General features: G+C 42.9%; 1 protein-coding gene across 4 annotated transcripts in view; it reads right to left on the bottom strand.

The window, feature by feature from the left end:
* The window catches only part of SGSM3 (small G protein signaling modulator 3), a 50,234-nt gene extending 31,131 nt beyond the window's left edge, over positions 1-19,103 (bottom strand). For 3 of the 4 annotated variants that reach the window (XM_027070655.2, XM_027070657.2, XM_027070658.2), the window contains exon 1: positions 18,945-19,103. The gene's annotated coding sequence lies outside the window, so the exon portion shown is untranslated. The remainder of the gene's footprint in view (positions 1-18,944) is intronic. The other variant, XM_027070656.2, reaches the window with a different exon arrangement.
* Positions 19,104-19,333: the final 230 nt, after the last annotated feature.

Genomic DNA, 19,333 nt, shown 5'->3' with positions numbered 1-19,333 from the left:
TCGAGCCCCACATCGGGCTCTGTGCTGACAGCTCGGAGCCCAGAGCCTGCTTTGGATTCTGTGTCTCCCTCTCTCTCTGCCCCTCCCCGGTTCGTGCACTCACTGTCCCTCTCTCTCTCTCAAAAATAAATTTTAAAAAGTTTAAAAATAGGGATAATAATTCCTACTTTATAGAGTTTTCATGAAGATTAAATGGGTTAAATATGAAAAATCTGGGGGAGGGTGTTGGAATTCCCACATAATATGGGCTTATAGGGCTTGTGACCATTTTATTAAAATTTCAAGATAAGTGATTTCAGCTGATCATGTAATGTAAAAGTTTTATTTATCTCATTTCCTTAGATTGGTATATAAAATAACTACTTTTTGAAAATATAAGCTATATTCCAGGGGCACCTTGGTGGCTCAAATGGTTAAGCATCCTACTCTTGATCTCCGCTCAAAACTTGATCTCATGGTCATGAGTTTAAAGCCCTGTGTTGGGCTCTGCACTTGGCATGAAGCCTACTTTAAAAAATAATAATAAAAATACAAGTTACCTTTCAACAATCTCATAGAGTTTATGGCTCCCTAACTTTACAATGTTGTTCCCTCCCCTTAAATAATCCCAACCAGTGGTTCTCTAACTGTGGACTGCATCAGAATCATCTGGAGGGCTTTTCAAAACCCAAAAGGTTGAATTTCTTTTTTAAGATTTTATTTTTAAGTAATCTCTACACCCAACACGGGGCTCAAACCTACAACTCCAAGATCAAGAGTCATGTGGTCTACTGAGCCAGCCAGGTGCTACCCATAAAGCTAAATTTCTGCATCTGAAGTCTGAGCAGAGCCTGAGGCTGTTCCTTTCTTACAAGTTCCCAGGTCATGTTGATGCTGTGGCACAGGGAACACACTTTGAGAACGACTGAGCTAAACCACCCTTTGACCATTCTTTCGAATTCTAGCTCAGATGCAACCTCCTTGAACACCTTTCCTTCCAACCTTCATGCCCTCTACCCCCCTTCTCTGATAAAACTAATCATTGTACCTACTGTTTATTTCATAGTATACTGTAATTCATATATGTACACATCTGCCCTATATCTATCTGGTACCTAGCCCAGGGCCTGACCCGTGGCAGGTGTTGACTGTTTGAGGAGGGGATACCAAACTCCTGGAAGATACCCACATACAACAAACTCCTTTGTACGTTCCTGTGCTGGGCTTCTTCTGCTCCCTCTGCTTGCAACACCCTCCACTTTACCTGACTCAAGGCTTAGCCCAAACATTTCCTCCTCCAGGAAGCCCTCTCTGACACTCCCTCTGCCTCAGGTTTGTGTCAGGTGCCCCTTTTCCTGTCTGTCTATAACACATCATACAACATATTTAATATACTATCTGTAACATATCAATCTATAACATTTATCTTCGTAATAGCTACCACTCACTGAGGGCTTTCTAAGTGCCAGGAACTCTAATAAGCAGAACTGGATTAAAATCTTTGGAGACTTTTGGTCAAGCAACTCCCACTTCTGGAAATTTATCCCACACCTCAGGAAAATGACTCCTACAGAAGCACACTCCCTACAGCATCGTTTGCGATGGAAAAATATTAGAAAACCTCAATATCCGTTAGTAGGGGAATGGTTAAGTAAGTTACACTGCAACTATATAACGGAATAGTGTGCAGCTGTCAAAAAAGAGAATGGATCCGCTATTTATGTACTGACAGGGAATGAGCTCCAAGATACGTTGCTAAGTGAAAAAAGCAAGGAGCAAAACAGTGACAAGAATGACAAGTGACAAGCAAAACAGTGACAAAACAGTGACAAGTAAACATCTATACAAAAACGAGGACATTTTCACATAAGACTTAGAAGGCTGCCTGTGAGAGAAACTGGGTGGCAGAGAGACTTTTTACTTAAATACCCCTTTGTACCTTTTGAATTTTGAACTATTTGAATGTGTTACCTATTCAAACAAGCATGAAAAAAAATTAAAGACCTTTAGAAAGCCATAGAATAGAAAGGTTAAGGTGCTCCCCTATTTAATCAATATAAAAATAAAAATGAGTATGAGGAAGTCTAACAACATTTAGCTTTTTTCCAAGATGACTTTTGCTATTTCTATGAAATGTCTCATGCCAAGCTATTTCCATTTCCTCTTTGCATTTTGTGTCTCTGCTTTATTAGCACCCTCAGTATGTACCTGATCTATTAAAGGTCAATCCATAGCAGATGTTCATTAGATCTGGTGACAACACTCTAGTTCTTACAGTACAGGGTGTGCAAGGGTTGTGACCCTTCGGTTTTCCCCCCGCCTTGCTGGCTGCTCTTCTTGAGTCCTTTCCTGGTTCCTCCCCTGCCAGTTCTTAAACTGCCGTCATGTTCTGTCCTAGATCCTCCTCCAGTTTCCTGCACACTCACGGGCTCTCATGGCTTCGGTTCACACCTACAAGCAGATGATCCGGTTTCCATCCCACAACATATTCCTCCCCCAAATTTCAGGCTGGCACATCCAGCTGCCCACTGGACCACTCTGCCACAGTCCTCAAAATACCATGCTCTCAAATGAAGTCATCATGAACTCTGCCCCCCTCCGGTGGTCCCTATCTGAGGAGACTGGCATGACAACCTATCCACCACTTTCTCCAGCCAGAACTGGACCTCATGACTAATGAATTCTCCTTCATCTTCCCACTTCCACCCTTCAAATCTTAGGTCTTCCCTAATGTTTTCTGAAATTTCCTGTTTCTCTCCAAACTTTGTCACTTCTCAGTTGGGGCTGTCATCATTTTTCACTCTCATGGATTTTGGTTTTTACAAGTCTCTCAACTGGGGATCTCTACCTCCAGTCTTGGCCCCGTGCCCCACACCCCATCTGTACTCTGCAGCCAGAGAGGTCCTTTTAAGATGCAACTGATCATTTCCTTCTCTTTCAAACCTTTTTGCTTCCTTCTGACTTTAGGAAAAAGTGCGACCCTGCATGACCTAGCAGTCCCACTCACCATTCCAGCCTCATTTCTCAACATGCACCTCTCACTCGCCCTCAGCACATGCACCATGCTCCAGCCAGAACATCTTTTCTCAGACCTCAGAACCCGCAGATTTCTCTCACAGCATGCTGCTAAATCAATTACTCTTCAGTATGTAAAAAAAAAAGTCTTGAAATGTGGGCCCCACCAAACACCATGATAAGGCAGCTGGCGGTGCTAATCTTCTAACCTGGCTCCGTACTTCAATCATCCTTGTTGAAAACATGTTTATTATTCACCTCACCCTTTATCTCCCTCAGAGCTGAAGACATGTGAGGTGAAGACCCACTATCTCATCTGCATTTGTCAACTGCCTTCCCCCAAACTGGCATCAGGAGCAGAGTGGTGACTTCAGTAATCAGTTCTATCTTGAGCTGCACTCCTGCGCCCACAGGCTTACAGCTGGACTGCTGTAATATTTTCTTTGTGACCAGAGAGAGAGGGTGCTCTTTAGGCAACAGTCAGGTGCGATTGTGCAAGGCAGAGCACAGACTATGGAAACACAGAGCAGGGAAACAGGAACCTCACCCCAGCATCCCGCACAGCAATTCCAGTTAAATGCAGCTCTCCTATGCAGACTTCTGACCCATGCTAGGCTACTCTAGGTCTTTCCATAAAACAATTAATCATCTGAGGCAGTCTGGTCACTTCCCTGAGTCCCTTCCAGGAACATTCTCCTAGGATTTACAGCCTGGCAGTACCCAGGATGGTGATAAGGAAAGCAAAAGCAAAGTACTACTCGAACCTTCTCTCAGTCCCACTATGAAGGGCAGGGGGCGGGGGTAACAAACACTCAGCAGTAAAAGTCAGGCAAATAATGGTTAGCTACCTGCAACTCAGGCAGCTCTGAAATACAGCAGACACAAGTTTCTGAGGAAACAAAGCCCCTTGAGGGCTGTCACAAAAGGCCCCTGAAAAATTTATATTTAAATTGTTAACATAGGAGCATATGGCACATAAAAGGAACAAGACAGATGGTTAGCAAAGTTCCTATTTCTCATATAGTTAAACCACAGAGGTCAACAAACTGCTTTATCTGTTTTTGTTTTTGTTGTTGTTGTTTTAGAGCGAGAGAGAGAGTATAAAGCACCAGTGGAGAGGGGCACAGGGAGGGAGAGAGAGAATTCCAAGCAGACTCCATGCTTGGCGAGGGGCCCAATGTAGGGCTCGATCTCACAACTGTGAGATCATGACCTGAGCTGAAATCAAGAGTCGGACACTTAACCAAATGAGCCACCCAGGCTCCCCAGCAAACTGCTTTAAGTCATTTATTTGGCCAGACTATAAAATTACTGGGAATTTCTCATTTGCAGATATGAAAATACCTACATAATAACTCTAAAGTATGGTAATCCACTCCTATTTACTTTGTGGCAGTGAGTGGATGGAGGTATTAGAAAGAAGGTACCAATGAAAGAAGGAATGATGTATTTATTGAGCATTTAACATACTGCTAAGAAACAAGAGAAAACCAGGGCTCAGGAAGGTTATACATCTTGCCCATGTCACACACTGAGCCAGGACTGTGTACTACGCTGTCCCTCTATTCCACACTGACCAGCACAGCTGTCATTGGCAACTATGCAGCACAATCTCCAGGGAAAACCGTGAAGCTACTTGTGGGTGTGTGAAAACAAAACACCTTGGCTTGGGGTATGGAGCCCAGTGGAGTCCAGGTTAAAACATAACATAAGCAGCTGGATTAAGAAACACCAATTTTGGGGCACCGGGGTGGCTCTGTCAGTTGAGCGTCTGACTTCAGTTCAGGTCATGATCTCACAGATCATGAGTTTGAGCCCCGCATCGGGCTCGCTGCTGTCAGCGCAGAGCCCACTTTGGATCCTCTGTCTTCCTCTCTCTCTGCCCCTCCCCAGCTCATGCTGTCTCTCTCTCTCTCAAAAATAAACATTAGGGGCGCCTGGGTGGCTCAGTCGGATAAGCGTCCGACTTCGGCTCAGGTCATGATCTCACGATTCGTGAGTTCGAGCCCCACGTCGGGCTCTGTGCTGACAGCTCAGAACCTGGCTGCTTTCATTCTGTGTCTCCTTCTCTCTCTGCTGCTCTTTTCTCTGGAGCTCTGTCTGTGTCTCTCTCTCTCTCAAAAATAAATAAACATTAAAAAAAATTTTTTTAAATAAATAAATAAACATTAAAAAAAAGGAACATCAATCTTTGTGAAAATTCCAAATTAAGCAGATAAATCAGGAGTGAATTCCCATATTATAAGAGCAAATTAATTTCTCCAACAGATCTGCACCAATATTTAGAGATCATTAGCTTCTTCAATACCGGGTACAGGACAAAGGCACTTAGCACAGCCATGAACGACAGAGTCATGCATGACACAACTAGAAGGATCTTTTGAGTTCGTGTCCTGCTTGTTGTTGTTGTTGTTGTTGTTGTTGTTTTTCCCAAAAAAAGAAACTGAAGCCAAACAGGTCCAAAGACTGATTTAAAGCCATACAGTGAACAGGTGACACAGCTAGACCGGAAGCTAAGTCTCTAATTTCCACTATTCAAACCTAAAATTGAATCAAAAACTTGGGGAAAACATGGGAACCAGCAGACTGGATCACACTTAGACCAGCATCATTTACCAAAAGAAATCCCAGGAGAGATGTTATGAGAGGCTGTCCTGCTGTTGTAAAAGTTCGGATTAAGTAGATCACAGCTTTTTTTTTCTTTTTGTGGACCTACCTTCCATTAGATAATCTACTTTTTGTTATCTCTTTGTATATCATACTTAATACTGCTGATTTAAACAATCAGGTCCACACACTTAACTTCTACATTGTAGGAACTACAGTACCATTTTGAACTAATCACTGAAATTGTCTCATCCAGTCCCAGGTAAGTTCGCACTGCTCTTTGCTCATGTTACTCCAGGAAATTTATCCTCTCTATTGCTCAGCAACTTTCATTCATCTCTAAATGGCTTTCTATCATGTTCCCTTCAGTGCTACATTCAAGCCTTCTCCCCATTTCTTCAGACCTCCAACTGTTCTCTGCTGCCACCCACTCCCTCCCAGCTGATGACCTGGTTTCCACTCTAATGACGCTGAGGTCATTCAGCTAAGGCTTCCTCAACTTCCTCCTCCTCCTGTCAAAACTGCTCCATCTTTGGGTGCCTCAGTGGCTCAGTCAGTTGAGCATATGACTTTGGCTCAGGTCATGATCTCACGGTCCAAGAATTCAGGCTCCGCATCGGTCTCTGTGCTGACAGCTCAGAGCCTGGAGCCTGCTTCAGATTCTGTGTCTCCCTCTGTCTCTGTCCCTCACCCATTCATAATGTCTCTGTCTCTCTCTCAAAAATAAATATTTTGAAAAAATTTTTAAAAAACCTGCCCCATCTTGTCACTTTTTTCTCTTTCCACCTTCCTCCCAGAGGAAGATGCAGCTTGCTTCCTTCACAGGCTAAGTCCTCCAGCCATAATAACCTTCCACCCACTTCCACAACTGCATCTCCAGTCTTCCTCTCTGCTGGCTTTGTGTGCAGTGCATACGCTCGGTTCACCCTCATCCTTAATTACAACAAACCCAAACAAGGCAACTTGGACCTACTCAAACCTCCTACCTTTCCAGCTCTCCTTCCTCTGCCTCCCTGCTGCATTTTCAAAGGCAGAGTCGAATCATCAACTTGCTCCTCCGTCAACTTGCTCCTTAAGCTTTTTCCACTTAGCTTCCTCTCTCAGCACCCAGACTTTCAGAGGTCTCCAGTGGTTTCCTTGTCACATATGGAGTCCTCATTTTTTTAAACTCCCTGCAGCATTTGACTCTGCTGACTTACCTGGGTTTCTTGAAACTGTTCTATGACTCTCAGGGCACTGACCACACTGGTTTTCCTTCCCTACTTAACTGCTTCTTTGCTGACTCCTCTTCTTCCCCAGACCCCCCAAAAAAGACATTCTCCAAATCACGCTTCTCTTTTTTAATCCACTCCTAATGGATTCCTACTGGGGAATCTGTTCCTGTTGCTAAGGGGGACTTAGCTGTCACTACTGTACAGATATGCCACAAGTCTCTACCTCTAGCCCTAGCAACGCTCCTGATATTTCCAACTTCCTGCTGGATGGTTTCAGCTGACTTAATCATTACACATCAAAATCTGGGGTTCTCAAATGAATCTATTTTTATTCCATCTCAGATGATCCTTTTAGATTTTCCTATTTCTTCTTCTAAGACACTCAGACTCTTAAGCTTTTAGGGTAATTTCTGGCTCTTATATTTGTCTTATTCTCACAGTGAATCAGTTCCAAAGTCTATTGATTTTACATTTAAAAGTATGTCTAATCATGTCTATCTCCACTGCCTTAACCCAGACCCTCACCCCCACTTTTCTGGGCCACTGTAACAGGTTTCTGTGCCTCCAGACTCTCTTTCCATTCACGTTAAATAAACACTAAATCTTCGCTGAAGCACAGCACTAATTACAGAGTTCTCTCATCTTCTTCAGTGGTCCTCAATCTACCTTCTGAGTCAGCTCTTACTTTCCCTGCATGTACCCTATGCCTCAGCCATCTAGACCACTCACTGCTATCTCATCTTGTTTCTTTTTTCATATTGTTTCCTGCTTTGAAGGCCACCTCCCATTTCTGAATGTTCAGATCCTATCCAACTTTCGGTGCGCAACTCAAAGGCACTTTTGTGAGGCTTTCCCCAGTCCTTTCTCTCAACATTTACTTGTACCTATCAAATGCCACTTACATACTTACATTTCTCTCATTTTTAACTAGTGTGTCTACCTTATCTCTAATAAACTGGAAGCTCCTTAAAGTGTGAATTCTTGTCAGCATTTAGTACTTAATAGGGATTTAATAAATGTTTGCCGAGTGACTCATCTAATTACCTGTTTTATGAGGTACCTACCTGAATACACCTTCCTTAGTAGTTTCAGATTTGGTAAAGAAACCTATATTCACTTTATATATACAAGGTACAGTAAGAGCAGGAAGTCCTGGGTTTGACAACTTGTTCTGCCACTTAGCTATGTGGACTTTGAGTAAAATATTTAATCTCTCATAGCCTCAGTTACCCTATCAGTAAATTATGGTGTAGTGCCTGCAGATTAAAGTGCTGAAAAAGTATTTAGAACCCCTAGCACAGTTTCATATACTTAGCATAGGGACAATATTTTCCAAAGCTGGGCCACAATATAACCTATCCCACATGCTCTTCTTAAAATGTGACACTGACACTCTTTCCACTGAATAGTGGGGTCTGTGTACCCTCCCTTTGAACCCAGGCAAAGCTCAGTGACTGCCTCAACCAAGAGAATATGGTGAAAGTGACACTATGTGGCCTCTGGGGATATGTCATAAAAATGCCATGCATTTTTACCTTATTTCCTTGAAATAGGAGCTCTTGGAACACAGTTGCCACGCTGTGAGGTAGGTAAGGTCAAATGGAGAGGCCACATGTGGGTGTTTCAGCCAAGAGCCTCAACTGAGATCCAGCTGATGGCCACCATTGACCCCAAGACATGTGAGTGAGGAAACTTCCCAGATGACTCCAGCCCCAACTCCAGCTAACTGCAATAGCTTGAGATACCCCGTGCAAAAACTGCCTGGTGGTGGGGCACCTGGCTGGCTCAGTCGGTAGAGCATACAACTCTTGATCTCAGGGTCGTGAGTTTGAGCCTCACCTTGTGCATAGTTTACTTTTTTTGAGGGAGAGAGAAAGAGAGGGATGGGGGGAAGGAAGAGTGGGGAGAGAGAGAGAGGGAGGGAGGGGGAGGGAGGGAAGGAGGGAGGAGGAGGGAGGGGGAAGGGGGGAGAGAGGGAGAGAGAGAGGGGGGGGGGGAGAGAGAGAGAGAGAGAGAGAGAGAGAGAGAGAGAGAGAAAGAGAGAATCTTCAGCAGGCTCCACGCCCAGCTTCGAGCCCAGCATGGGGCTTGATCGCACAACCATGAGGTCATGACCTAAGCTGAAATCAAGAGTCACGCACTTAACCACTGAGCCACCCAGGTGCCCCAGAGTTTACTTAAAAACAACAACAAAAAAATTGCCTAGTGGAGCCCAGTCAACTCCTGAGCAAGAGATAATAAAAATAATTGTTTTTTTGAGCCACTAAATTCTGGAGTGACTATTACACAGCAATAGATAAACTAAAAATCTGGTGCCCAACACATCCAGCTATTATTGACACAATGCCACTGTAAATCTCAGTCTCCTCCCACCCCTTTTTCAAACTGACAGACCTCATCTTTTTACTTTAACCTCACATGGCAGGCATCATCCTTTCATTTAATATAATGAGTGCTTACTATGGGTCAGACCCCATTTTAGACTCTAGGAGATAACAGTGAACAAAACAGAATCCCTGCCTTATGAAGCTTTCAGTCTAGTCAGATAGAGAGAGGGCCAAATGAATCCATAATGTCAAATAACAATTGTTAATGTAATTTAATAAATTACATAGTAATTTATATACAATGTTAGGTAGCAATAAGGGTGATCTTTCATGCTTATTATTTGTCCTTTTCTAGAAATTAAAGGAATCTATTATTCTACCACAAAAACACAAAGTATTCAGAACCATCTCAGTTTAAAATAAAATAAAGGATGTAATATTATTTTGTTTTGTTTCCAAAACATTTCCGAACAATGCCTCACACATTTGTTGGTCTTTCTGGCCACAGTGGCCAAGTGGAAAATCTATAAATTCTAGGTCCCTTCATTAGGTCATAACCATTCATTTTATCAAAGTAATTTGGAATTTTTTATTGTGTCAGTGAGCTTCCAGATTTACCTTTTAAATTTTGTATAATAAATTAATATAATATTTTAGTTTGTGCTTTCTAGTTCTTAAATGCAATATCTTGTGTTGTTAAAATACTTGTGCTTTTCCTAATGGCTTACATCGATTAGTAAAATTTTCCTGTAACTTTTTCCTAAGCACTTGGCTCTTCTTAATATGGATGAATATAATGTGCTTATATTATGTGAATTAATGTGAAAAGAAAATATAACTTACAAAAATAAAAGCTGCAACTTTTAAAGAATATACATATTTATAAAATACACATGCATTCTGCAACATACATCTATTTTAAAAAATGAACTTTAATTCACTTCCAAAGTTTACTATCCTGTTTATTTGCCTATAGCATTTTCTAAATTTTTTTTAGTGTTTATTTATTTTTGAGAGAGAGAGAGAGAGAGAGAGACAGAGCATGAGCAGGGAAGGGGCAGAGAGAGAGGGAGACACAGAATCTGAAGCAGGCTTCAGACTCCGAACTGTCAGTACAGAGCCTGATGTGGGACTGAAACTTATGAGCCACAAGATCATGACCTGAGCCAAAGTCAGACGCTTAACTGACTGAGCCACCCAGGCTCCCCTATAGCATTTTCTACCTATTCTTGAATCACAAAACAAAAATAAACCACACACACCAAAAAAAACCCCACTCACACAAATCCACTAATATTTTTTTCTGGTTATAAAAGTCATAGATACTCACTGTGGAAAAACTGGAAAATTTACAATTAATGAATGAATAATAAAATGAATGCCCAGGAGTGCCTGGCTGGCTTAGTTGGAAGAGCATGTGACTCCTGATCTTGGGGTTGTAAGTTCAAGCCCCAAGTTGGGTGTAGAAATTACTAAAAAATAAATATATAAACTTAAGAAAAAAAAGAAATGAATGCCCAAATGTTTACTGATTACTTTTGAGTAATGAGGATAAATGTAATTATTTAATCTCTCTCTCTCTCTCTCTCTCTCTCTCTCTCTCTCTCTCACACACACACACACACACACTGCATAAAGAAAAATGTTAACAGGGCGCCTGTGTGGCTCAGTCGGTTGGGCGTCCGACTTCGACTCAGGTCATGATCTCGCGGTCCGTGAGTTCGAGCCCTGCATCGGTCTCTGTGCTGACAGCTCAGAACCTGGAGCCTGTTTCAGATTCTGTGTCTTCCTCTCTCTCTGACCTTCCCCCATTCATGCTCTGTCTCTCTCTGTCTCAAAAATGAATAAATGTTAAAAAAAAAAAGATTTAAAAAAAAATGTTAACAATCACACAAAAACATTTCCATCATTACAGAAAATTCTACTGTGTAGTATTTCACTATTATACTGCCTCCCAGGACTGGGTATTTCTTTCTTTCTTTCTTTCTTTCTTTCTTTCTCTCTTTCTTTCTCCCTTTCTTTCTCTCTTTCTCTCTTCTTCTCTCTTTCTCTCTCTCTTTCTCTCTCTCTTTCTCTCTTTCTTTCTTTCTTCCTCTCTTTCTTTCTCTCTCTCTCTCTCTTTCTCTCTCTCTCTCTCTTTCTCTCTCTCTCTCTCTCTCTCTCTCTCTTTCTCTCTTTCTTTCTCTTTCTTTCTTTCTTTTTTTTTTCCTGCAGAGGGAGAGAGAGTGAGAGCACATGAAGAGAGAAGCACAGAGCCAGAGGGGCAGAGTGAGAGAAAGAATCCCAAGCAGGCTCCACACTGAGCATTGAGCCTGACATGGAGCTCGATCCCAAGACCCAAGCTGAAACCAAGAATCAGATGCTCAACCAACTGAGCCACCCAGGCGTCCCACAGCACTGGGATTTGTAGTTAGGCCTCTTGTTTATGGGATTACAATTTCATTGACCAGGCAAATATACACACATGAAATGGTAAACAAGACAAGGCCAGTTAAAAATAAGAGAACAAACTACAAATATTATCGAAGTTCAAAGAAATAAAGAGATAAATACAGGTAGATATGGAACAGCCTTCATAAAGGAGACACATATTTATTTATTGACTTAATAATTCATTGAGGGACATGAATACATTGTGCTAGGCTCTATAAGGGCCTGACCTAAGCAAGATTTAGGGACACTACAGTTTAATAAGAAGATTAACTGTCAACCACCACCTTCACCCTATTTCTGTCATTAATGAGCTGTATGATATTGGGATCTCTAGTCCTTGTGAAGGGGATGATCTCAGACTTCTAGTCTTAAAGTGCTATGATACAAAGAAAAGAGGAAACGAAAAAGGCAACAGAGAATAAGGAAAGCAACTAACTGAAAAGATCCAAAGTTGACAGAATGAGCTATGTTCCTAGAATACAAAGCAGAATGAATGGTGATTTTGCATGGAGGAAATATTCATACATTCAATATATATTTATTGAGTGCCTATTATGTGCCAGGCACCATGCTACAATGGATAAGGATACTATAGTGCTCAAAACAGATAAAAATCCTTTGTTTCTAGAATCTGGCATTCTAGAGGGGAAACAAGTAATTAAAAAAAATAAATAAGAAACTATATTGTGGGGCACCTGGATGGCTCAACTGGTTGAGCGTCCGACTTTGGCTCAAGTTCTGATTTAACAGTTTGTGAGTTCAAGCCCCACACTGGGCTCTGTGCTGACAGCTCTGAGCCTGGAGCCTGCTTCGGATTCTGTTTCCCTCTCTCTCTGCCCTTCCCCTGCTCATGCTCTCTCTCAAAAATAAATAAACATGAAAAAAATTAGAAAATAATTTCCTTAGGGGTACCTAGGTGGCTCAGTTGGTTAAATATCTGACTCTTGATTTGGGCTCAGGTCATGATCTCATGATTGGTGATTTCAAGCCCCATGTTGGGCTCTGTGCTGACAGCATGGAGCCTGATTGAGATTCCCTCTTTCTCTCTCTCTCTGTCCCTCCCCCGCTCATGCTCTCTCGCTCTCTCAAAATAAAAAACTTAAAAACTTAAAAAAAAAAAGAATTTTCTCATAATTGCAGAGAACTTTATAGGTCATTTAGTACAACCCATTAGATTATGATACCCCTATTACTCCTCCCAAGTGAGCAACTTGTCTTGGCTTGAACTATTTTAATTTTTTTTCATTTACTTACTTATTTATTTATTTAAAGTAAGCTCTAAGTCCAATGTGTGGCTTGAACTCATGACCCTGGGATCAAGAGTTGCATGTTGTACCAACTGAGCCAGTCAGGTACCCCGGCTTGAACAATGTTAGTGCCTTGATCTACCTCCAGAGACCAGACAGCCCATCCATCCTCAAATAGCTGTTTTAGACTCTAATAGCACAGAAATCTGTTTCCTAGTAATGTCTAGTCTTTATTCCTTTTTAGGGACACTTTGTACACTACATGCTTCAGATATTTGAAGACAGTCTTCAAGTCTTCTCTCAGATTTCTCTTCTCTTCAGGTTAAAGTTAACCAGTTGTTTTAACTCTTTTCTAAGTGACATGGTCTTATGCTTTGTAATGGTAAGTTAAGGGAGTCTCAACTGCAAGCCAGAAAAACTGACTTTGGGTAACTTACATTATGTAACATAAGATTTATTGGAAGGATAGGAGGTAGAGCACAGAACTGAGGAAAAGCTAAAGACTCAGGTCTTTGGGAACAAATACAGAGCAGTTCCAGTATCCACATATTAGGAATTAATCCATGGTTGTGATGAAGGAAGCTTGTCACTGTGTCACTCAACCTAACATTCAAATGAAAAGAGGAATACATCTATTTGCCTAACATCTATTGGCCTAACCTGGGTCACGTACCCACCTACTAGGTCAGGGATGGACTGTTTCCTCAAAGCAAAACTGAGCTGCTATTCCCTGAAAAACCTACACTGGATGCTGGGCAGGCTGAAACAACTTATGTTCACTAAATTCTCTCAAAATGTGATACCTCAAATCCAACGTAAGAATCCAGGTGTAGAGGAGGAGGAAAGCCAAGGTATAGCCCCCCACACTTGCTGTATGACCTTGCGCAAGTGACCGAACTCTGCCTCAGTTCCTATCTGTAAGAAGGTGGTGGTCACAACAACACTTTGTTGTACCTGCAGCAACCAAATAAGAAAATGTATGTGAAACACTTTATAAACTCAAAGCTAACTACAGTAGCCAACACCTGCTGACTGCCTATCAGAGTCACATTGCACAGATTATTTTATTACATAGATTATTATTTTTATTTATTTACATAGATTATTTTAAAACAACCCTATGAAGTAGAAGATTATGAGCACGAACTCTGGAGTCTGACTACCCAGGTTCAAATCCTGACTCCATCACTTATTTCTGAGACCTTGAACAAGTTACTTAGCTTGTGATTGTTTCCTCACCTTAAGTGGGCGTAATTCTAACAACTGTGATTATAAAGACCGAGGTAATATAAGTAAAACTCTTAGAACTGTGCTGAGTATATAATAAACACCCAACAAATATTAGCTGTTACTATGGTGGTAGCAGTAGTAGGTATCCCAATTTTACAAATGAGCAAAATGAGGCATTGGGAAGTTACAACACTTGTGTTAAGTTTTCAAAATTTAACGTGGAAGAGCAGAATTTGAACTTCATTGTAAGTGTTCCTAATTACTATACTCCATACACTTTGAAAGTGGAGGGGGAAAAAAAAGTGGTATTTGGACTTTAACCCTAACTTCAAGTCACACAAATTAAGGATATTTACAAACGAAACTCAAACACAAGAAGAAGGAAATGAACTGTTGATACACGTCTTTAGAATGTTAGCTAGAAGGCTAATCAGATCTCTAGAGAAGACCAGGAATATTCATATTATTTTGTTAAGGAAGAAAAGTCTCTTACCTCTATTGGAAATCAGCCCCTTACCAAGGGTAAGCCTTCTGATTAGTGCTTTCAATATAATTTTTTTTTTGCTTTTTTAAATATTTTATTCTTAAGTAACCTCTATATCTAACATGGGGCTCGAACTTACAACCCCGAGATAAAGAATCACATGTCCCACCGACTGAGCCAGCCAGGCGCCCCTCAATCTCATTTCTAATGTTTATTTATTTATTGAGAGAGAGAGAGAGAGAGAGAGAGAGAGAGCGCGAGCACGCGTACGCGTGCGCGCAAGGGAGCACATGAGCAGGGGAGGGGCAGAGTGGGGGGCGGGGACAGAGGATCCGAAGTGGCCTCTGTGCTGACAGCAGAGAGCCCGATGCGGGGCTTGAACTCACAAATCATGTGATCATGACCTGAGCCGAAGTCGGATGCTTAACTGAGTCACCCAGGTGTCCCCTGAATCTCATTTCTAATGTTACTCTTATTGACAAAGTTACTTAATAATGCCAAAGAAGTTAACTTCTCCAAAACAATTCACATTAGCAGAGAAAAAAACTATACATACCAAACCTGCATCACACTTAGAAAAAGTAGGAATGTGTTTATAACCGAGAGAGAGGCATAATGTTAGAAGATGCAGTTAACTGTGTCCACCAAAAAAATAAATAAACATTTCTCATTTATGAATTAAGACCATCAATGAGGCTAAATGTTCAAAAAGGAGAGATAATTATATGGATACTATCCAAACAATGGTGTCTTCAAAATCAGTTCCTAAGCCACACTAAAAGTAAGCTTTGTTATCTGTTATACTGTACTACTCAGAGTACTACCGTGTTCTGAATACCACATCCGATGAAGTATTCATTCAACAGATACTTAGTGATTACCTAGGGGGGAGTGGTGAAAAAGACAGAGGCCCTACTCTCATGGAGCTTACACTGTAGGCAGGTATTACAAAAAAGAAATTGAGGCTCAGTTCCCAGGACTGTCAGACTCTATTTCGACTGTATCATCTCTCACTGGCAAGATACAGCTTCTCCTAAAAGTCTATACCTAATCATGCGGTCCTGACAGCATGGAACAATTTAGAGTTTCTCTCTGGTGGCAGTCCAGAGTCACTTTCTCAGTGAAATATTCTTCCCCCAACTCCCAAGAGCAAAGATTGCTTGGTCAGTAGTTTAACACATCATGTTGACATGTATACAATTCTTTTTCTTCCCTCATTAGTCCCTAACTCCCTCAGGGCAAGAACCATGTCTTAATCTCTTTATATGTCTAGAAGATGGTGGAGCAGATACTCAATAAATAGCTGAGTGGAGCTCATGTAAACATTTCAAAAGAGTAGACAGTGGGAGCCAGACTGCAATGAACCAAGGAGTCCAAGGAAATGACGGGCATAGTGTTTGCCCTTCAAGAACAAGCCCAGAAAGGAAAAGAAGAGAAATGGAAGTAGTTCAAAGAAGAAATGTGATCACAGGAAGGTTTTATATTTTTTTAAGAATAAGCAAGATTTGAACTTATTTTTTTTGTAAGGTAGTAGAGCACAATTAGAAAGAGCAGATGGGGCACCTGAGTGGCTCAGTGGGTTGGGTTTCTGACTTTGGCTCAGGTAATGATCTCACGGTTTGTGGGTTCAAGCCCCACATCAGACTCTGTGCTGACAGCGCAGAGCCTGGAGCCTGCTTCGGATTCTGTGTCTCCCTCTCTCTGCCCCTCCCCCACTCGTGCTCTCTCAAAAACGAATAAACATTAAAAAAAATAAAAAATAAAATAAAAAGAGCAGAGATGGCAGAGTCAGATAGGCTTGAATGTGAATCTGTTACTTACAATGTCTATAGGCAAATCACTTAACCTCTGTACTTCAACTTGACATACATAAAAAGAGAATGGGGGCACCCGGGTGTCTCAGTTGGTTAAGCAACCAACTTCAGCTCAGGTCATGATCTCATAGTTCATGAGTTGGAGCCTTGCATCAGGCTCTGTGCTGAACACACAGCACCTGCTTGGAATTTCTCTCACCTCTCTCTCTGCCTCTCCACGGCTTGCGCTCTCTCTCTCTCTCTCTCAAAAAATAAATAAACGTTTACAAGAAAAGAAATTTTTAAAAAAGAGAGAATGATAATACCTACACCTCACTGTGACAATTACAGCACTTGGCAAACAGAAGAAATCCAATAAATGGTATTGATGATTATTATTGTATGCAGAAAGAAGCCTGGTCTCTGATGTTCTAAACCCTCTTGCATAGCTTGTGCTTCAGTCTGGATTTCCTATCTCAGTCTATGTGTTACTATGTGATGGCTCAGCCAGTTGAGCGTCCGACACTTGATTTCGGCTCAGGTCATGATCACGGTTCATGGGTTGGAGCCCTGGGTCAAGCTCTGCGCTGGTGGCATGGAACCTGCTTGGGATTCTCTCTCTCTCTCTCTCTCTCTCTCTCTCTCTCTCTCTCCCCCCCCCCCCCACTCACATGCAAGCATGCACACACACTCTCTCTCAAAATAAATAAATAAGTAAACATTTTTTAAAATATGATGGCAAGGAAACAAGATCCTTACTTCTTTGTGTACCACCCTCTGTGCTATTCCACTTCCTTGTGACAGTCTGCATGAGCTCATGAATGGCTGCTGTGGAAAATAACTGATGTCACCAGCTGAGGAAACAGACACAATCTGGAGAACAAGCCAATGAAACTGATGTTAAATCATCAAATGTACAAGATTCTGGGCTCCTGCCAAAACTCATTGAGCACTAAGAAGAGAGAAACTGAAAACACAAACACACAGGACATTGTTTAACTTCCTAAGCCAACAAGGTGTTCCCGGCATCCACCCCAGGCACAGATAGATGGCTGTATGATAAAAGGGATGGTTTCTCCAGAGTTCCTGTCTCAATATTTCACCCTAATGTCAGATTCCTTTCTGTCAGGTGCTATTCCAGTTCACCAACTTTTCCGTCAACCTGACAAGTTTCCAAATTCACAAGATTAGTATGCTTTTTGAAAATCTTTAAGCAAGTATTGTTCACAGCCTTTTAAAGTTGATGCTCTGGTGCTTGACGCGGCAGCACATATACTAACCGAAGTTATTGCTCCGCTCACGTTCACCTGTTACTCGTATGGGATCAACAGAAACACCTCGCCCCCCTCCCCTCTCAACCAGATCACACATCTCCATGCTTAAAAAGGGACACAGGGAAGAAGACTCAAGTGCAGGCTACTGTGACAATTTTAGTGATGTTGAGGCTACATCTACCCGGGATTACTGGAAGACAAGAAAGATACTGACCTCCATTCAAAATCAATTACAAATTAATCGTGGAGAACAGAAATAAATATAGAAAACAAAGACGATATAACTACCGATTGGAGTTCGGAGAAAACTGGAAGATAGGGAAAAGAAGATGAGGAAGAAAAGAAGTAGGAAATATATGTGTATCAACAAACTTAATCACAAACATAATCACAAAAGCTACAAGTAATCAAGTCAAGGTTGAAAACTCAGTTTTTGTGAATCTGGGTCTCATTAGGAACTTGAATTTACCAAGAAAGAATAAGAAAGAAGGGTAAAGAATATTCCAGGGCACCTCCAATAACCCACCAAAAAGCCAGTAACCCACCACAGATTTCACTTGCAGCAGAAGATACTGGAAAATAAGGCAGTCACCTGTCACAGAAAAAAAAACTTTAGAACACCTTTTTTCCCCTCCATATAAATAGCATCCTGGTTCATTAAACTAAGTATAATTCTCGGAATTCCGATCCTAACCACGCTGGGTGATCCTGGCTAATACATGCCTCAGTTTCCCCAATGTTAAAATACAAACACATGACGGTGTGTAACGAGTCTCAGCCTCGATCTGAGCCTGTGTCCTGACCCCAGACCTGAATCTTCGACGGAAAGTCACAAGTTCAAGCCAAGGAAGAGCTGGCAGTTTAAATGTGCCCAAGGCAGCTTTAAAAAAAAAAAAAAAAAAAGAAGGGTTCCCGGGCTGAGTTGCGGTTTCTGCTGAGGGGGATGTATACGGGCTCGAGCCTCCACGGCACCGAGGCTCTGGCGCCGGCGGCCCTGTTCCCGCTGTCGGGGCTCGGAGGCCGCCCCCGCCCAGAGGAGGGACGCAGGGGCGCAGCTGTTCGGGGTCCGAGCCCAGCCGCCGCCCCGCAGGCCCGGCACCCGCACCGCGAGAGCCCGCGCCCAGAGCCCCCATCCAACGCGGGCACCTGCGAGGTCCGGCCCCGCCGCTCTCCCCGGCCTCTGCCAGTCCTTCTCCCCTCGTCGGCCCCGTCTGCCTGTCAGTCCGTCCGTCAGTCGGTCTGTCCACAGTCGCCCCCGCACCCTCACCGTGGGGGGGCAGGTGTGGGCGCCGGGCCCCGCAGACACAGCGAGTCTCCGCCGACCTCTCCCTCCGCACTCACCTGCGCGGCGCGGGATGTCCAGCTGTCCAGCCGCCGCCAGTCGCCGCCACCTCAGTGCCAACGCGGGTCAGGCTCGCGTCTCCGCGGCTCTGCAGCTGGGACCCAGTCAGCGCTCGGCCGCGCCACCGCGCACGCGCACTGGGCCGAGTCGAAGGGGTTGGGAGGGGTGCGCGGGGCGCGGGGCATGGTGGGGGCTGTAGTCGTCTGGGTCGGCTGGGCTGTGGCGGAGCTGGGGTTCGCGCGCTCACTGACCCAGCACGCGAGCCTCCTTTCCGAGCCGAGCTCTGGTTCCCCGGCGGGCTGGGGCACAGACGACCTTAGAAGCCCATTTTTAGCTCAGCGATACCCACTGGCCTTCCGTCCGCACTGCAGTCCGAGGCGCTCAGGGC

The sequence above is a fragment of the Acinonyx jubatus genome, chromosome B4, assembly GCF_027475565.1.
Source record: "Acinonyx jubatus isolate Ajub_Pintada_27869175 chromosome B4, VMU_Ajub_asm_v1.0, whole genome shotgun sequence".
NCBI classification, from domain to species: domain Eukaryota; kingdom Metazoa; phylum Chordata; class Mammalia; order Carnivora; family Felidae; genus Acinonyx; species Acinonyx jubatus.
This window is presented reverse-complemented; position numbering and strand designations above follow the sequence as displayed.